At 38.5% G+C, this 18,539-nt stretch overlaps 1 protein-coding gene across 4 annotated transcripts in view; it reads right to left on the bottom strand.

Annotated features, from left to right (window-relative positions):
• The window catches only part of LOC108977066 (ALK tyrosine kinase receptor), a 37,854-nt gene that overhangs the window by 15,714 nt on the left and 3,601 nt on the right, over window positions 1-18,539 (bottom strand). The window contains exon 1 of one of the 4 annotated variants that reach the window (XM_018946568.1): window positions 10,692-10,745. The exons of 1 other annotated variant lie outside the window; for it this stretch is intronic. The gene's annotated coding sequence lies outside the window, so the exon portion shown is untranslated. 2 more of the 4 variants (XM_018946569.1, XM_018946570.1) reach the window with 2 other exon arrangements.

The following is an 18,539-nucleotide window of genomic DNA, read 5'->3' as shown; positions in this document are numbered from 1 at the left end:
TTGCTTCGTTTTGTTGCGCTGTTTCATGGATTTTCGCTGCCTGAATTTGGGAGCCTCGATTTCTTGCAAACTTTTTCTCCGCACGCACACGTTCGGCTAGTGGCCATATTGCACAATTTTTCAGCAAGCCGTCACACAAGTTTTAGTTATATTTATATTAATTATATTTTCACAAACTTCAAGCAATTTCACAGAATTGAGTAGATTTTCACACTTTCTCTCTTAATTTGCAAATTATCACAACTTTAATTAGCAAAGAATTAATGAAATACATTTTCGTGTCGAAGCGTTTGGAAATGATTGCTTGCTTGCTGGCTTCTTCTGCGCAGAAATAATTCGCAAGCAAGTGCTGTGTGTTTTTTTGTTTGCTCGCTACTCGGCCAACCGACGAAAAGCAGTCAGAAAATTGGAAGCTGTTTTTGGACACAACAGCAGGAAACAGGCAGGAGCAGCAGCAGCAGCGCAGCATTGGAGGCAGGCAGCAAGCGCAAGCTCGAGAGATGCTGGAGAAAAAGAAGAAGCAGCAGCAGAAGAAGAGGGCGACGATGAGTGGAGGCAACAGTCGCAGTTTTGGCGTATAGACGAAGCGCGTTGTGCTGTAAGAGAGAGTTGTATTGTTCGGCAACGCGTTGTTGAGAGCGTCGACATGAAGTTGACAGGATGTTTGGGTATTGCTCGCAGTTTCGCAGATTTCCAGCAAAACAAAGAGCGGAAATTTCATATCTCTTTTGCAGAAAATTTTAAGTTACACACAGTCAGTATCGAAAAAGGACAAATGCATTTGTAGGATGCTCGTACTATCGAACAAGCGCGCGCCCAAATGTTTGCTGTTGTCTTTGCTTGCGTAAAAATACATACTCCATTTGGAGTTAAGGTAGGAGCTGCTACTTATTGTGTGGCGTCGGGCTGAAATTTCACTTTTAACATTTGACGTTAACGTTGGCGCTGACGTTGCTGTTGGTGTTGGCGTTGGCGGCGTTGTATGCGAGCAGCGATGTGGCATTACGAGGAGTATAAGTACACCATTAGTAATAGAGTAATAGAGTGGAGCCAATATGTTGTTGTTTTTTTCAGTAACTCAAATTTACATACTTTTTTAGAATTTGGGAAAAAATTAATTTCTCATAACTTTAAAAAAAAAATTGATTTTTTTTATTTCTCCCAAAATTGAAATTATTTCCGAAGTTATAGCCTCTCCAGTGTCATGAGAAATGTACTGGCTTAGCGGACGGCTGCAACAATAGCGACGTAACTGAAATCCAACATTGTGTTATTTTCCAGATGACCATAGGGACAGAAATCATGACGAAGAAGTTACGGTATTTTTCCTCCCTCTACTTTAAGGACGCCATATTCTACAAAGAAGCTGATGTTTGCTTCTTATCAACCTGATCTTTGTAGAATATAGTCGAACGAAACCAATCTTCGCCAACTACCGTGGGCTAAACCTCCTCAACATTGCATATACGGTTCTATTGAAAATATTGTGTGAAAGATTAACACCCACCGTCAACAAATTGATTTGACGTTATCAGTCAGGAAATCAATAACTGAACAGATATTCACTATGCGCCAAATCTTAGAAAATACTCATGAATAGAGGATCGACACAACACCTGTTCGTTGATTTCATAGCTGCATTTGACAGCAGCTGCCTTTATGTTGCTATATCTGAGATTGGTGTCCCCGAAAATCTAATACAGCTGTGTAAACTGAAATGCCTAAAGGTACGTCAGGATCGGAAAAGATCTCTCCGAGACGTTCGATATTAAACGAGGTTTCAAACAATTGGACACACTCGCGACTTGGATCCCAAGCCCTTGACAGTCATAACTTTGGAGCCGTAGAAAATTTCGTCTACCTTGCAACCAACTTTAACACCGACAACAAGGTCAGTCTCAATGGAATGGAATTATGACCTGTATGACGACTCTGAGCAAAAGTTCACGTACGTAATAAAACTTCTCTGAGCGCCATTCCCTTGCGAGTTGCCAGAAACAAATCTTATACATATGGCTCAACTAACGACTGGCACGCTTTTATAAACTCGGTTATAATCAGTCGATTTACTCGAATGATGACATGAATATTCTTAAATTATCTCTCACATGAACCAAAAAGAGCTACAGTTCTGTTAGATCATTGTCTTAGTCTACTATGTTTATCATTTTTCAGTGAGAAAATATAAACAAGTGAGTAAAAGATTTCCAAGCTAGGGTTTCTATTAAAAGTTTGATTTAATCGGTTATAATAGCAATATGGAGAGTAAGGTATAGAAATATCACAACAATCTCATAAAATGACACAATGACATTACGACTGGGTAAGCCTTCCAAGTTCGAATGAAAATAATATGAAAGTATCCAGTGAAATATTAGGATGCTTTCTCTGTCTAAGGTTAAGTGGAGGTTGCTTCGAATTAATATCTCGCTGAAAAAAAAGTATATATACATATCCATACCCATATCCAAACAAATATTCATACAATAGTGTGGTCACTTATATAAAAAATTTCAAAATATCTTCCGATACTACATCGTTTACAATTTTACTGAAGATATGTAGATATGTATGTCATCAAGAAAAAAAAAAAAAAAAAAAAAAAAAAAAAAAAWAAAAAAAAAAAAAAAAAAAAAAAAAAAAAAAAAAAAAAAAAAAAAGTTTTCCATACAATAAATTAATTTCAATCGTTAAGTTTGTAAGTCAGCTATATGCTACAGAAGTTCGGTCTCAACGATTTGCAGAAACATTTTACTATTAAGATAATTTTACTATTGCCTTGGTATACGTTCCGTGCCGAATTTCCTGACGATATTGTATCAAATAAAGAGGTTTTCCATACAGGAACTCGGTATTGATTGTTCAGTTATATGAAAGTTATATGCTACAATGGTACGATAAAGTTGGTTCTAAGAGATGAGCAGCTTCTTTCAGGGAGGAGAACGGCTGCCAATTGTCAGACCGATATTTTAAAAACTAAGAAAAGTTCCAGTAATCTCTAGCAGGATCAAAAATGTTAGTTGTTGTCTTAAGAACAGATATTTATTTGAGCTTTAAGGCTACAAAACATGAAAAATTCTTGTTGAACATTTTTATTTTGACTGAAGTATGAATTTCTTTATGTGTGTATGTCTAAATGGCAGTGATGCCGCTGTCAGCTGCTGCTTAACGTCAACTTCGCTGCTAGCATCACATCGCTGCCGACTCCTTTTTCAGGCGCGCAACAAAAATGTTATTAAAGTATAACTCTCTATTGTTTCAAATAGACCGATTACATATATAATCTGTATATATACACATAGATACATATGTATGTCTAACTCCACATTTATGGAAAATATTTGTAAACATACGATGCCGTAGTACTCGTTGGTCCATCCAGTTAGCAGTTTGCTACGACTGTACATAGGCAAGACTGTCAACTACAGTTACATTGTATTCGGCCACATATACGAGTGTGTGGACTATGTTGTAGTAGTACGCTTCGTTTGGCTTTCACTTACATTTACGCCAAGAGTTGTGCGACCAAAAAATCCAGCTCAGCTCAACTTAATACGAGCAACACTCAAAATGGCGTAAATGAACGAGCAATGACAGCAACGACGACAAGGACAACGAAACTACCAGCAGTGGCAATGGCAATAACGACAATGACGACGACGACGGCGATTCACGAATCTGCAAAGCGAAAAATCAGTGAAAAGAAAGCAAAATCGTTGCTAAAATGCAACAACAGTAACAACAATAACAAAGGGAAGATTTTACGCGACAACATAGACATCCATGCATTGTGTGGTGTAGGCCAAACAATAGCGCAAAGGGCAATGGTAATAATAACAACGAAGGCACAGGGAGCGCAGCAGTGCACAAACAAATGTGCGAGCGCAATATGAATTCGCAGTATGCATGTGAGTGTGTGTGTTGTGGTGCTGCATTGGTAGAGGGAAAATGTAAATGAAATTTATAGAAAATGCGGAGAATGCAAAGGAAATACGTAAAAAAGAATTGTAGTGAAAAACTGCAAGTTCATAGTACACACCGAGTAGTAACGGTGCATGTGTATTGTTTGTATGCGCGGTTGCTCATACGCCCTGCAGTACGGATGTGGATGTTGAGAGGCTGCATAGTTTTTGTTTTTTTCTAGGAAATAGCAGAAATAATGAAAATATGTACAGAGCTGGTGGGTGTGTTTGTTGCAATTGTCGTCATATTAAAAAAATGCTAGCAAAGTTTAAGAATTTCATAAGGTAGATAAATAAATTTGTGAAAAATAAGGTTAACAAAAAAAAAAAAAAAAAAAAAAAAAAAAAAAAAAAAAAAAAAAAAAAACAAACAACGTTAACTTCGCCTGCATCGTAGCTACAATGCCCCTCACAGGTTCTTTTTTTTTATAGAAAAGGGGTATAAAAACATCTTTATCTTGATACTGTTCGTTCATTTATATGGCAGCTATATATTATAGTAATCCGATCAGAACAAGTCCTTGGAATATTGAACMGTTGCTGTTTAGAATAATTTCTAMMAAACTTAGWGAAGTTATCTCGTCAAATCAAAAAGTTTCCCATACAAGCATTTGATTTCGATCGTTCAGTTTGTATGACAGCTATATGTTATAGTTATCCGATTTTGGGGATTCCCAGAAATGAGTAGCTTATTGATGAGAAAAGGTCGTGTGCGAAATTTCAAATCGATAACTCAAAAACTGAGGCATTGGTGCGCGTATATAACGCTTTTCAAGAATAGTTTCAATGACTTAAGTGTAAACTGTCTTCCGTGAATAATAGTTATATTAGAAAATAATTTGGACAGTTTGTTTAAACTAGCTGCCTTTGAGATGACTTTTTTTTCCCACCAAGAACATTCGCCAAAAACAGGAACAGCTGATAATGGCTTTCATCTTAATCTGGATTATATGGTGAGAGTAAGAGAATATTAAAATCGAACACTGGAAGCTTCTGGGGAGTCAGTATCGATATAAGAACCTTCCAATCGAACACTCGAAGCTTCTGGTGAGTTAGTATCAATATAAGACTCTCACAATCGGTCTCTCGAAGCTTCTGGCCAGTTAGTATCGAAATGAGAACCTCCCAGTCGAGCTCTTGAAGCTTCTGACGAGTTAGTATCGCTATAAAAACCTCCAACTCGAACTCTCGAAGCTTGTGGAGCATAGTAGTATCAAYATAAGAACTTCTCAATCGAAATCTCGAAGCTTCTGTTGATTCAGTATTGATACAAGAACCTTCCAATCGAGCTCTCGAAGCTAATGGCGAGCCAGTATTGATATAAGAATCTCCCAATCGACCCCTAAAAGTTTCTGTCGACTCAATATCACTATAAGAACCTCCCTATCGGTCTCTCGAAACTTCTTGCGAGTCGGTATCGATACCAGAACCTCGAAATTGAACTCTTAAAGTTTCTCTCGAGTCAGTATCGATATAAGAACGCCCCAGTCGAACTCTCGAAATTGCTGGCGAAGCAGTATCGAGTATGAGTGGTATGGCGTTACTTCGTAAATGTTCAGTATGCTATAAGGGGTGGGCCTTGCATGCATATAACTCACCTTCCCTTCACCTAGTACCCATATGTTGCAACAGTTTTAAGAATTAATATTTATATACATATATATTGTATACATATATAACGTCAACTCGTGTATAAAAATATATATACACAATATAATGTTTACCGTGTCCATCCCACCGCTAGGAATCCCCTAAGTATAGGTTCAAAAGACGTAGAAGTACCTTAGACACAGAGCCGCAAATAAAGCAACTCAAACTATTGCTGATAATACTTACACATACGTACTTGCCTTTGCATAAAGTAGGTATGTAAATTTGTAAGGTTATGGGCGAGTGTGGAAAGCGAATGGAACGAGGCGGGTAGTAATTGGAACGTATGTGGCAATGCAAATATATTGTGTATGAGTACATATATATATGCATATCTAAGTGAAGACAGTAGGCGTAGGCTGAGTTGCTTTATAATTATACAAGCTCGTATAGCGGATTTCATTCAGAACAGTTGAACGCACGGAGTATGTAGTAAATTTACGAGCTGTTGCAGTGAGTWTTTACGAAGTTATAGAGCCTTCAATGAAAGAAATATGTATGTACTATTGAGGTACAGGCAGGTTGACAAAATGGTCTTTATATATACATATATCCGTAATTTTTAGGTTTAGAGGATGGAGCCAAATGTAGAAGTTCGCGCAAGTGAGGAAAGTTCTCTGAGCAACGTTCACTGGGAAGTGGTCAGAAATAATACTTTTACATATGGCTCAAGCAGCTCACGACTTCAAGTCTTAGACCAASTGTTCTCTGGGTAGCCAAAGAACATCCATTTGAAGGCGAGGTAAAGTAAGAAGGCGAATCGTTATTTTTCAGGGTTGTGCGATTGGTTTGGGACCCGCAACGTAAAAAACACCCCCTATAAAAAGTAACAATCAACAAATTTCAATGACCAAGAAAAATTATTTTGAATTCGCTTTGGATTTGCTACGAATATGAAAAAATTAACTTTAAGGTTGCTCAAAAGCAACAACCAAGCAAAAAAGCATTTCTTTGATTCTCTCTTGGATTTTCGCATTTGGTTAGCATACAGCATTGTTAAATATAAATTTCCTGTTTTAATAAAAAAAAAAAATAAATTATAGCTGCCTAATCACTTTGCAGCATATGATTTCCTGCACTCTATATGTATGTAACACGAGCTGGACTTAACAAATCAACAGCGTTTTCAATTTACTGCTCGCCGATGAGACAAAAATCAATGCAGCACAGGAAATGGAAAATTTCCGTCTTATGAAAAATAAATATAAGTTCGGCCTGCATTTTATGAGGCTTAACAAATACACGTGTGCCTTTATTTATATGTATGTATATATGTACGAGTATGTATGCATATACAGTATGTTTAAGTACAGTAGCGCATTGTTGCATCACAGTTCGCCTGCTTTGAGTGAGTACATTACATCTCTAGATAGTACTGTGTAGCTATGTGTATATATGTACGCATATATGTATGCTTCGGTGTGTGTATATAGTCCTTGACCATTTGGTATTTGGCGTATTGCAGTTGCATACAAGCGCATTGCTTGCTTCATTTGCTCCATTAAATATGTAATGGCTAAGAGGGATATGGTTTTGATGTCGGTGACAGAGAGAAATTGAAAATTTTTGGTGTAGGCATTTGGCAGATTTCTAAAAATACTTCATTTCACGTGATGAGGTATGTTTATTGGAAATTGAAATTAAGATAATATGTAGGCTTAAAAACAGGGTGTTTCATATATGACAGTGTTTAAGTGAGACTGAAATTCAAATTTATTTTTTAGTTTTAGGCGACTAAAGGCAGATTTAAAGACCGGAGCATACTTTTGTAGGACTTAAAGTGGTGATTTATTGTCTGATGTTCAGGGCGTACTGAAGTTGTGGAGGTAGGAACACTTCTCCAGCCTGTTAAACGGCAGGGAGATGGCGAATCCGATTCTCTCATCGATGACGAATACGAATGGGACTCGAATAGCAATTACTCGCCTGAAGAACAACAAAGCGACAGGGCTAATGAATCACCGCCCGAGCTATTCAATATCGGCGGCGAAGAACTGACAAGTTGCATGCATCAGCTTCTTTGTATAATATGGGCGGATGAAAGGATTCCCAACGATTGGAATCTGAGTGCGCTCTGCCTAACCCGCAATAAGGAGGACCCCACAATCTGTGCGAAAGAGTGAAGCCTACTGTCAACTAACTGATTGGACCTTTTCAGTGTTCGGTAAGACTCGAAAAATCTAATATCGACCAAATTTTCACCATGCGCACATCTGGGAAAAGACTCGTGAAAAGAGAATCGACACACCACCTTTTCGCCGGTCGATGAGTGTTCGGGAAAGACGCTTTCAGAATGTTATTAATGTAATGTAAGTAATGAAGGTCACTACGGTATCTCATTGATTGTCGAATATTTGCGGTAAAATATTACTGCGGTCTTTTGTCTATTGTATCCTCTTTGTTATCCCAACACACTGTTTAAGCCAGTCAAATTAAAGCGGCTTGGTAAAGTTCCTGGATTAATAGCTGTAATACATTCTCACACCAGATTTAATTGCGATTATGGGATAATCCAGAGCTCTCCCTGGATTAAGTCAATTAAGAGTTGTTCTGGAGTTTCAGGCTCCATGTCGTAGAACTGCTTGTCGCACCATACCAGCCAGTCAATGAAAAGTTAAGATTACTTATACTTCCAGTTGCTCTATAGGCAAAGAATAGGAGTTTAATAAATTGTCTAGAAAATCGCCAAGGTGTGAAAACCCAAATGCTTGCTTTCAAAATCGGTCATGGTGTCCACTAGAAGACTGTCGGTTTCCTGGTAATGTTGGCCGTTTACTGAACTCTAGAGAATTGTAGGATTATTGATAATGCTAGGCGGTTGATTAAGAGGCTGTCAGAGTGTGAACACCACATGTTTGCTTTTAAGAGCAATCATGGTGAACTCTAGCGGAGAGCTAAGAACTAAGTTGACGCACAAATATTGAAATATTCCTCTTGCAGTGCAAAGAATTTGAGAAACTGTGCGGTGCAACTGTTTGGTTTGTAAGCCGGTAAAATTAGCGGTCCATATTTCTTCAATAATGATGTTGGTGAGAACGTAACCGTCAATGGCGACCGTTATCGYCCCTTTATAATAGACTGTTTCCTGCCTGAAATTGCAGCTCGTGATCTCGGTGACATTTCTTTCTAAGAAAACGGCACCACTTCCCACACATTTCATCAATCAATGGATCCATTTAGAGAACACTCCGGCAGACAATTCCACGTCTTAAGCCGGCCGACTTTCCACTAATATCGTGTGATATTACACTCTTTAATTATGGATAAATATATAACTAAACTTAAAKACATAGATGATATATTAGAAAAGGCAGAGGGAAAGACAATAAAGGAGTTTTTAGAATCTCTCGAAAATAAGCTTGGCTTATATTTTATCTTTAACTAGTTCTTTATATATGTATATGTTTATGAGCAAGATATAAAGAATATACATAACTGTTAAAATTTCGAGATATTTGTTGGGAAGAACAGCGGGTTTCAAAAAGTCCTGGTTAAAGAATAGATAAACCTCAAATTTTTTCTATCAAAAACAAAAATTAAAAAATCTCTTGTAGCACATTTTTCCGCTAAAAGGTCAGTGCTGCACACGAAACACATTAAACACGAATTGGAAACGAAAACCGACGAAAAGTACGCTACCAAATCAAAAATGAACCCTTGCAACCAACAATAACAATAATRAAATGTATAGAAAGAAACAATGAAAATAAAAGCAAAAACAATGCCGCCACGACGCCAACAAACCGAAATCAAAAGCGAAGCAGCAACAGAAAAAAATCGACGAAAAACGATAAAAGGAAGCCAAAGAAGCATAGAAAAAAATCGAAAGAGGATGCTGACTGCCGAATAAAATAGATAGGCTGGCAAGCTGCTGGCGAGCAGACGAGCGAGTTGTACGAGCAGCGAAATTAGAAAACGAGGCAGGACGCATAAGTAGCCGAACCGAATGTGAGCTGCTATGATATGCCAGAAGCCAATGGAACAGCGACCGCGGACTACGCTACGTATACGCAATCAGGAGCGCACAATACAAAGCAGCTATGTAAGTAAACGCACACACACRCATATGCAGAGACTTATGCTTATTAATACATACATGCTTTTGGGCGAGCGTACGTGTCTATGTGTGCGCATCAATTATGTATGCGTAAACTCTGCAGAGACACATTGTGTTGCCGGACGCTGGCGGATGAGAGTTGTGAGCGGCAAGCAGAGTTGGCGCGACTTTTAGTAGCTGCGCTGCCAATGTTACGGCTACCGTTTGAGTTACTATAAACTTGCTGCGCTGCTCCAATTGGAGTTGGTTTTACAGTGACAATTGTTCTTTCTTGTTGTTTTTATTGTTGAGGCTTAAACTCTACAGTGGCTTAAGCGACGGCGACGGCGACGGCGTTGGAGTTGTTGTATGCTGTGCTTTCAGCTTTCAGTGAAAACTGACGAGTGTTACTACTTTTGTTATTGTTGTTTGAGCAGTAGCGTGTGCTATGAATGCTGTTGTTGTTTGAACCGTAGCGTGTGCTATGAATGCTGTTGTTGTTGTCGCAGTAGCTAACAGTTTTCGCTGCCACGCTACGTACTTTTCTCTACTCATTTGGAGTCAGCCCTAAGTATGTTGCGAATATATTGTATATATGTACATACATATGCAAGCACATATATACATATTTTAACATATACATACATATATACAGTCCGTTATACTTTTCTCGTTGCTGTTATGCGTATATCCCCTTTGAAGCGTTGGAAAAGTGGCGGCGCAGGAAAAAATACCAGCATTAGTTGTGAAAAATATATATTTTGTCGTTGTTGTTGCTGTTGTGTATTTGTATATTTTCTTTTAATTTTTCACTTGCTAGCGCTAACGGCACACCAACACACACACACACACACACAAATTTGCACACAATTAGATATGTAGTATGTATGTATGTATATATATATATTTTTTCATTTGGCAAAACACAGCTTTTTAGCCAGAATTTCACTTACACAGGCACATATGCKTTCATATATGAAAGAAATTTTCACAAATTACAATTTTCGTAATTTTGCAGCGCATTTTTTCCATGCAACACTTACTTTTTGCACTTTCGCATTCACATTTTTCTGGAGCAATTTTTTCACACGTTTCAAAAACGCACGGAAATCAGCAAATTTTCTACAAATTTTTTCCAACCATCCCAATAAAAAAAAATATAGAGGAAAAATTCTCTACTTTCTGCAATTTGTATTTTCTAGCTTTGCTAGCAAACGCGCTGATTATGCGAACAATTTCGTTTATTAACTGCGCATCGGACGCGTTCCACAATGAGACTGATTGCAGCGAGCAAGGATGCTGTGCTGCGCGGCGCTTGGCACGACGAACATGCCACACACATACGCGCATACACATAACTACATAAACGTAGAGATGTGTATGGTTGCTGGCAACCGATGCCTGCCTTTTTTCGGACTCGGCTAACACGAATTGTGATGTGCGCGCTGAGTTCGAAATTATATTTGGCAGCAGCGGTTGGCGTTGCGGTGGTGTTAGGCGGCGCCGGCGAAAGCGTAATATAAATATTAACCAACAGCAGCGCTGCCTTTGTCTGGCAGTGAGCGTTAAGCGGCAAAACAGTGCTTAAAAATCGCAGCAACTGCAGCGCTGACAGCGTGCTCATTAACGTTGGCGTCACTTTAGACTCTCTGCTGTTGCGTCGCCAGCTTCAATTGTATTATATTTTCATTGATTGCAGCGCCTTGTTGAAAATATTTGCTGCTTTCATTATATTTTCTGCCTGCAAAGCTATTTGCTGTAAAGTGACAACTTTCCTGCACTAAACTAATGGACAGCAAATTAACGGAAATTATCGCATGCCACACAGAGTATAGTGGTGTTGATGAGTAGTTTTGCAAAAGTGCAGGCTCATATGCAGTTGTTAATGAGATTTTTGGCGTTGACTGTGGCGAGATTTTGAGTTTAAGTKGCAATGGTGAATTTTTGTGATCTGTGTCATACTGAGGAGTTAGCATCATTTCTAGAATAATATGCGACACAAGTTTAGTTTTAAATAAAATCAAACGTTAACTTTGGTTGCTTGCGAGATGAAATAGTGGTTCGATCTGGATGTTGTCTTCAGATATCTTAGAGTTGTCTAAAATTTCGTAAAAATATCTTGTCAAATTAAAAAGTTTTTCATAGCAGAACTTAGTTTTTTTCGTTCTATTTGTATGGCAGCTATATGCTATAGTGGCCCCATCTAAACAATTTTTACACAAATTATACCATTGCCTAAGACAATAATCCATGCCTACTTTTGTCAAGATATCTCGTCAGACAAACAAGTTGTTCATAAAGCACTTAATTTTGATCGCTCAGTTTGTATGGCAGCTACATGCTATAGTGGTCCGATTCAAAATATTTTCTGCATATATTGTACTATTATCTAAGGCAACAATCCATGAATAATTTTGTCAAGATATCTCGTGAGACAAACAAGTTTTTCATATAAGAACTTAATTTTGATCGCTCAGTTTGTGTRGCAGCTATATGCTATAGAGGTCCGATATCAGAAATTCCAACAAATGAGCAGCCACTTGGGACGTAAAGTACTTGTGCAAATTTTCAGAATGATAGCTCAAGAACTCAGTGACTAGTTCGCGTATGTACAGGCAGAYGGACTGAAGGACATTATTAAATCAATGCGTCACTATGATCGCATATAGTATACATATTATAGGATCTCTTACAATTCCTTCAGGTTGTTGGAAACTTCTTGGCAAACTTAACTTTTCAGCGTATACGAGTAAAGAGGGGCTAAAGTGATTTTTTTTGTTTTTGTTTTTAAACTGAAAGGAGGGTATGAAATACCTTAGCATCATATAGGGACCGTCAACCTACGTAAGTGGTATAAGCACGAAAACACTCCCTCTGCGACCATGGACTTTTCCCTTGCGCCAGAACCGCWTTCGCATTACTTCAGAGCAAGGTTTCCAAGATGGAGCCAGTGCAACACACTTTCTGGTCTCCCATGCGTTTATGGATGCTTACGGTTTTGTAGTCAGCATGGAGTTATTTGACTCACCTTATGCTGGCTTCAATTTTCTGAAGCCGAAGAGTCCACGTCCAGGTCCTTTCTCAGCACATGGCTTTGGTTGAGAAGAAATATTGTTGATAATAAAAAGCACATTAGTCCCAAAGTCGATGAAACCAGTGAACATCCAAAGTAGCTCTTATAGACAATCAAAGCGAGTAAAAATCACCATTAACTTATCTCTTAAGGTAGTAGAGGTTGGCGAAGAAGTTTACTATTGGGAGTCCTCAATGAATAMAAGTTTAGGCTCTGGTTCCTTTAGKGCAWTGRCGATACGCTCCGGTGGTARAGCRCAATTTWAGTCTTAACTCAATGACCGTGGGCTTGAAGCTCGTTAAGGAATGCCCTACCTWACCATCAACGTCTACAGGTGACTTCTGCATAAGATTAGTTTGGGTACCAAGCCATAGCAAAAATGCTGGTGACTGTAAAGCTGATGAATTGACAAGTAAGGATATATCAACCCTTAGGTTATTGGAATGAGAACGGGTAAGAGCTGCGCTGTTCTGTCGATAGCTTGGAGAGACTGTGCAACTATTGAAACCTGTGCGTTCACATCGTAAAGTACCGCAACTCAGCTTCTATGTTATTGAAATGGGAACGAGTCAAAGCTTAGAAACCTTGAAACATGTGCGGTCACATTGTAAAGTAGTTGAGTTGGCAAAGAAACGCAAATCAGCCTCTATGTCACTGGAGTGGTAACCGGTAGTAGCTCCGCTTCCTTATCGGGAGCTTGTTGAGTGTTGGGAAATTTTTGCAATCTGTGCCGTCACAATATCCTTATAGTTTAAGGYAAACCATTGCAGAATCTGCAAACTTTTCGTCCTCAGCAAAGTTGAACGCCCCCTAACCTTGCTAAATATCCTAACTGGTCATTGTCTTATTGATATCCATGCGGTAAAGTTAAAAATYTTACTTCTTGTCCCGTATTTATTAAGTCCAAGGCTGTAATACAATAAACAGTATTCAGATTCAAAGTAKAGTTTCCASATAATTTACTATATTGTGATAAAWATAYTTTTTATAAYTTTWAAAWTTTTGCRGCAMWTTRTTTTTCCCAGTGCATTTATTTTCTGTTTCTCTTTCCTTTTACTTGCATTCACAATTGTTTGTTTTACTTCCCTTCGTTTGCATTGTTCTACAAAATTATTTGTTTTCAATGTAAACAAACATAAGCAAATGCGAAAATGAACGCTCTCACACAAGAATTCTCGCTACTCATTAACATCCACCCTCAATTTGGCTCTGACAAATTGTATACGCGTGTAARGCGCTATTACCAGTCGTAGCTAACAGTCTCATTTGTGAAATATTTGATATCCTGCGGATGCGACAAGGCAGCCGACGCTGTTGCTGRCATTGCCATTGAGCTTATAACATAATTATGAGTACCCAGGATTAGTTGTTGGGTGTGTGTATCTGTTTGTAGGAACCCTGCAGGAATAGTGGTTGTGACAAAGTAAGTAAAGTGGAAGAAAAGATTGCATTAGCATGATCAGCTGAGTCGATTTAGCTACTAGCGAACTAGTCCCCAGTTTTTGAGATATCGATCTGGAATTTTKTATATGTCCTTTACTCCCAGTTGCTTCTTTTTTCGCTATTTGTCGCCAATTTGAGTTACCGGGTTCAGCCGAGTCCAGCCGAGCCCAGCCAAGTCCATCTCCACCTGGTCTTTCTCCTTCTTCCTCTGCTTCCTCTGGCGGGTATTACGTCAAACACTCTCAGAGCCGGAGTCTTTTCCTCCATTCGGTCGACAAGACATAGCCAGCGCAAACGTAGCTCAATCTTTCACAAAATCTTTCTCTCCAACATCACTGACTCATCTGATAATTTCATTGCTCATGCCTTGGTACCATACAGCAGGACGGGGATGATGAGTGACTTTGTAGAGTTTGGTCTTTGTTCAACGAGAGAAGACTCTACTTTTCAATTACCTACTCACAYCCTCACACCAAAGTAACACCTATYGGCAAGARTGATTCTGTGTTGCATTTCAAAGCTGATTCTGTCGTTATTGACTAGCTCCAATAAAGATGAAATTATCGRCTACTTCCAAGTTACGACTGTCAAYAGTGAAATGCGAATCATTGTTTTCTCCAACAATAGGTTGAAAGAGTCACATGATAATGAGTCCCCTTGTCTGAAACYTCATTCGGTATAGARYGGCTCAGAGAGATTCTTTCCGATCCTGACGAAGCTTTTGGTGTTACTAAATGTCAGCTTACAGAGCCGTATTAGGTTTGCGTGGATACCAAGTTCATATATAGCGGCATGGAGGCAGTTTCTTACCACGCTGTTAAAGGCGGCCTTAAACCGACGAAAAGATGGTGTGTGTCGATCTTTCTTTCACGGGTTAATAGTAGATTTTTCTCACCCTACGCTCGATAAGACCTTATATTCAATATTACACGATAATTTACGCCGATTTTMCGTTTCTGGAATTGGTTTCATYCGATCATATTTTGCWAAGAAGCTGATGCATCACCTTGTCAGTTCTATGCCGTCGTATGAATAGCTCGTCCAGTAAACCATTGGCTACGGCCGCTTTTGTTCTTCTTCAAGCGGGTAATCACTATTCGAACTTCTTCATGAGCGGGCAAAGCAACATCTATTCAATCATCCCCGTTTGTGGAATCTCCAGATGCTATAGGAAATACCAGTGAAGTGTAGTATTGCTCCGATGCAACCAAAGCTCACATTTTTTTTTATTAAATGCGAAAGTACCAATATCGTTCCTTAATTTTCGTACTTTGTCCTCACATTTGCGCTCTCAAAACCAGCTTTGCTGAAATTTTCGCATTTATTATTTAATGCTTGCTCTCAGCTATTCACGGCGTTTGCTACCCCGACTGTTATTACTTATTTTTGTTTTTTACTACTGACACCTTCCAGCCCCCTTTTCGCATTGCCATAGGTCACAAGTCAGCACAGAGTTTAGATTTGTTTTTATTTTTACACATCTCGACGTGCGCATAAGTGTGTAATTGTTGCTTGCACCACCGTATCCTTTTCACTGGCTCGCTTACTCAGTTATGTTAGCTGCTCTTCTAGTAATATTATTAACAACCCTCATTTATAGCTTGTGTGCTTGCATGTACATATTTTTTACTTCTATGTAGCGTTGCTTGTATTCATGACTTGCAGCTTGCATTTTTTCGTTGGCTTGGTCTCGCAATTTTTGTTGTTGTGCAAGCACGACTATTTGGCTTAACTTCTGCAGAAGTGCCACCGCCCGCCAGAACCGGAATATGTGAAGCTGCAAAAGCTGGCTACTCTTTAGCGATTRCAAATCACTGTTTGCTGCCGACTGCAACTGTTTGCCGGTTGACGCGTGCCGGTTGCATTCTGCTGCTGACTGCGCTGCCAGCAATGCTGTCAACGTTGTTGCTGACGCAATTGTTTCGTTCTCAGTATGGCATGCTGTTTGCAGTGAGCTTACAGTTGGGCTGATGAAGAAAAAAAAAAAAATATTTTAAACGGAAGCATTTTTTCTTAATTTATCTGCTCGTTAATGCTTCTTTGTTAACTCAAATTCTCGCACTTCCTTAGTATTTGAGTTTAGTTTTGATCTTTATTCACATTTTGGTAATGAAAAAATTGAAGATTCTTAACTTCTATGGACCATGGGACTTTACCACTACTTTATAAGCCTCTAGAAATACGATCAAACAATTTACAGAACTGGTGATTCCATTCGATTCCACAACTAAAGCGGTTAAGTCATTACACGAACTATAACTTTTTGATATTCAGGAACTAAGTAAGTTTACGATACACTAGGAATTCACCATACACATATTCTAAGGACAAAACGTTAGCAGATGCCTGTGCCTGACGCGAATTTTAACAGAATCTGCGGCTTCACTATCGTTACCTCCTCCTGTATATCATACCGTGGGAACCCCAGATGCTTGCAGCGTAGTCATGTCTTTGCAAGACAAGTGCACATTGTTTCCCTGTTCCATTGCCAACCCAGTTTTGCGCGCGTGTGTCGCCACCAGATTGTGAACAGTATTCGCATAATGTTCCTACAGTCCCTTTGATCGAGTGGCAACATGATTTTTTTGTATTTCCGATCTAACGTTTTGCAATGACTTTTGTAGTTTTGCACTCAGGTAGGTTTTAATTTTCTTGACCATGCTTCCGTCGAGATCGTCATATAGACGATGGCATGGGTTTCCAAATGTTGATCATGCTTTCGGATGCTAGCCGCACATMATTCTTGGCAATGTTGTCCACTATTTTATTGCCCTCGACACCTTTGTGGTCTGGCATTCAGTAGAAGTGAAGTCGCTTGCTCCTASCCACACTTTTCACTACTTCCTTCCTTAAAGCTTAATTTCACAGCTGAAAAAATTATTAATTTCGAAGAAGTTTTTGATAAGCAAATCGATGAAAAAGCTGTTGAAACAGAAGCAAAAGTGCCCTGTTTTCGAAGGTGAGATAATGTAAATCAGTTAGGCAATACTCTCTTCGATAAAGAACATTGGATCTTGCTCAAGTACACAAGGAAAAAACTATCCAGCATTGGTTTAATCTTAAAATAAAACTTAAATGGGCCCTYGAGGAACCATCAGGGGACTGGAGGAACCGCCAGRCRTTTAAGGGTTAAAAGSAATATTYCTGGTTTCATAGCTGYARATGATTGGCTRTCTGGAAGACCTGATTTGAATTCACTAGATAACAGTTTGTGAYCAGAGTTGGAAAATATAGCCTGTCTCATAAAATATTTGAAATGTTTGTCGTCAATACCAATAGAAACTATGTGTGGTGCTATTTATCAATGGAAGAATCGTTTGAGGGTTTGTRTGGAAGMAAAGTAAATAAAAAAATATAAATAAGTTTCAGTTTTATAACGGTCTGAACTTGTCGAAGAACTTATAACAGGTCTAAGTAGCTAAGTATCGGTTGCATTATTCCCTTTTATGAGTTATTGGAGGGGTTATGACCGCTTCTGCAACCAGAAAATAAGCGAACTTGATATGGTGTTAAGCAGAATAAAAATTATGACTTTAAGATGAGACCAGMTGTGACATCAATACTATTCCGTTTTTAGATAGCTAAATTATTTCAACGATCAGCTACTTCCGGCCTATTATTCGATAATCSATACATTAACAATAAAAACACAATATATAATTGTAGAGTATGAAAAAAAAGGATGATCAAATAAAAATAGCTATTCTTCTATAGAARATTTTCGCAGATAGTGCTCTGTATGTGCTACTCTAGTCTTTAATTTTTCGTCTGTGCTGACGTCTAAAAATAAGCGAAATGGCAAAAACGTAGACGTTGATGACTTTGTGTCCACAACATATGAAAGAAAAACACATGTTATGTATGTAGGTATGTTTGCATACATTTATATAGAAATATTTRCATATATAATATATATTTACATGTACATATAGTATATWCTATACCTGAAAGAAAGAAAATTTGCTTTACGTGTATATTTAACAGCAATACGTAGCCAAGTGTGCTTAGTATGAGACTCTTAAACTATACGGCATTGGTTCGCAATTCAACTTTAACGTGATTTTCTCGGCCTCGGCTCAGCTTTGCCACGATATTCGGCCGATTGATTTCCTGTTTAACGGTCTGAAGCACAGATCCAAGACTGATCCCTAATAACAATATGGGATATAAAACATAACTCATGGCATTCTGGTAGTTGGCAAGCATTGTCTTACAAACGTTAACGCGTAACTGTTTTTCGAAAAAATTGATTAATTTTGAAACGTATTGTGCTTTTACTTTTTTATTGGTCCGAAATATTTTTCACTGATCCATCTGCTATTTCAACGCTGACAGTAAGACTTCTGATCGTAAATTGTCGATTCTCTATATTGAT

Source organism: Bactrocera latifrons, unplaced genomic scaffold (assembly GCF_001853355.1).
Source record: "Bactrocera latifrons isolate USDA-ARS-PBARC rearing strain unplaced genomic scaffold, ASM185335v1 scaffold_83, whole genome shotgun sequence".
Lineage (NCBI taxonomy): Eukaryota > Metazoa > Arthropoda > Insecta > Diptera > Tephritidae > Bactrocera > Bactrocera latifrons.
This window is presented reverse-complemented; position numbering and strand designations above follow the sequence as displayed.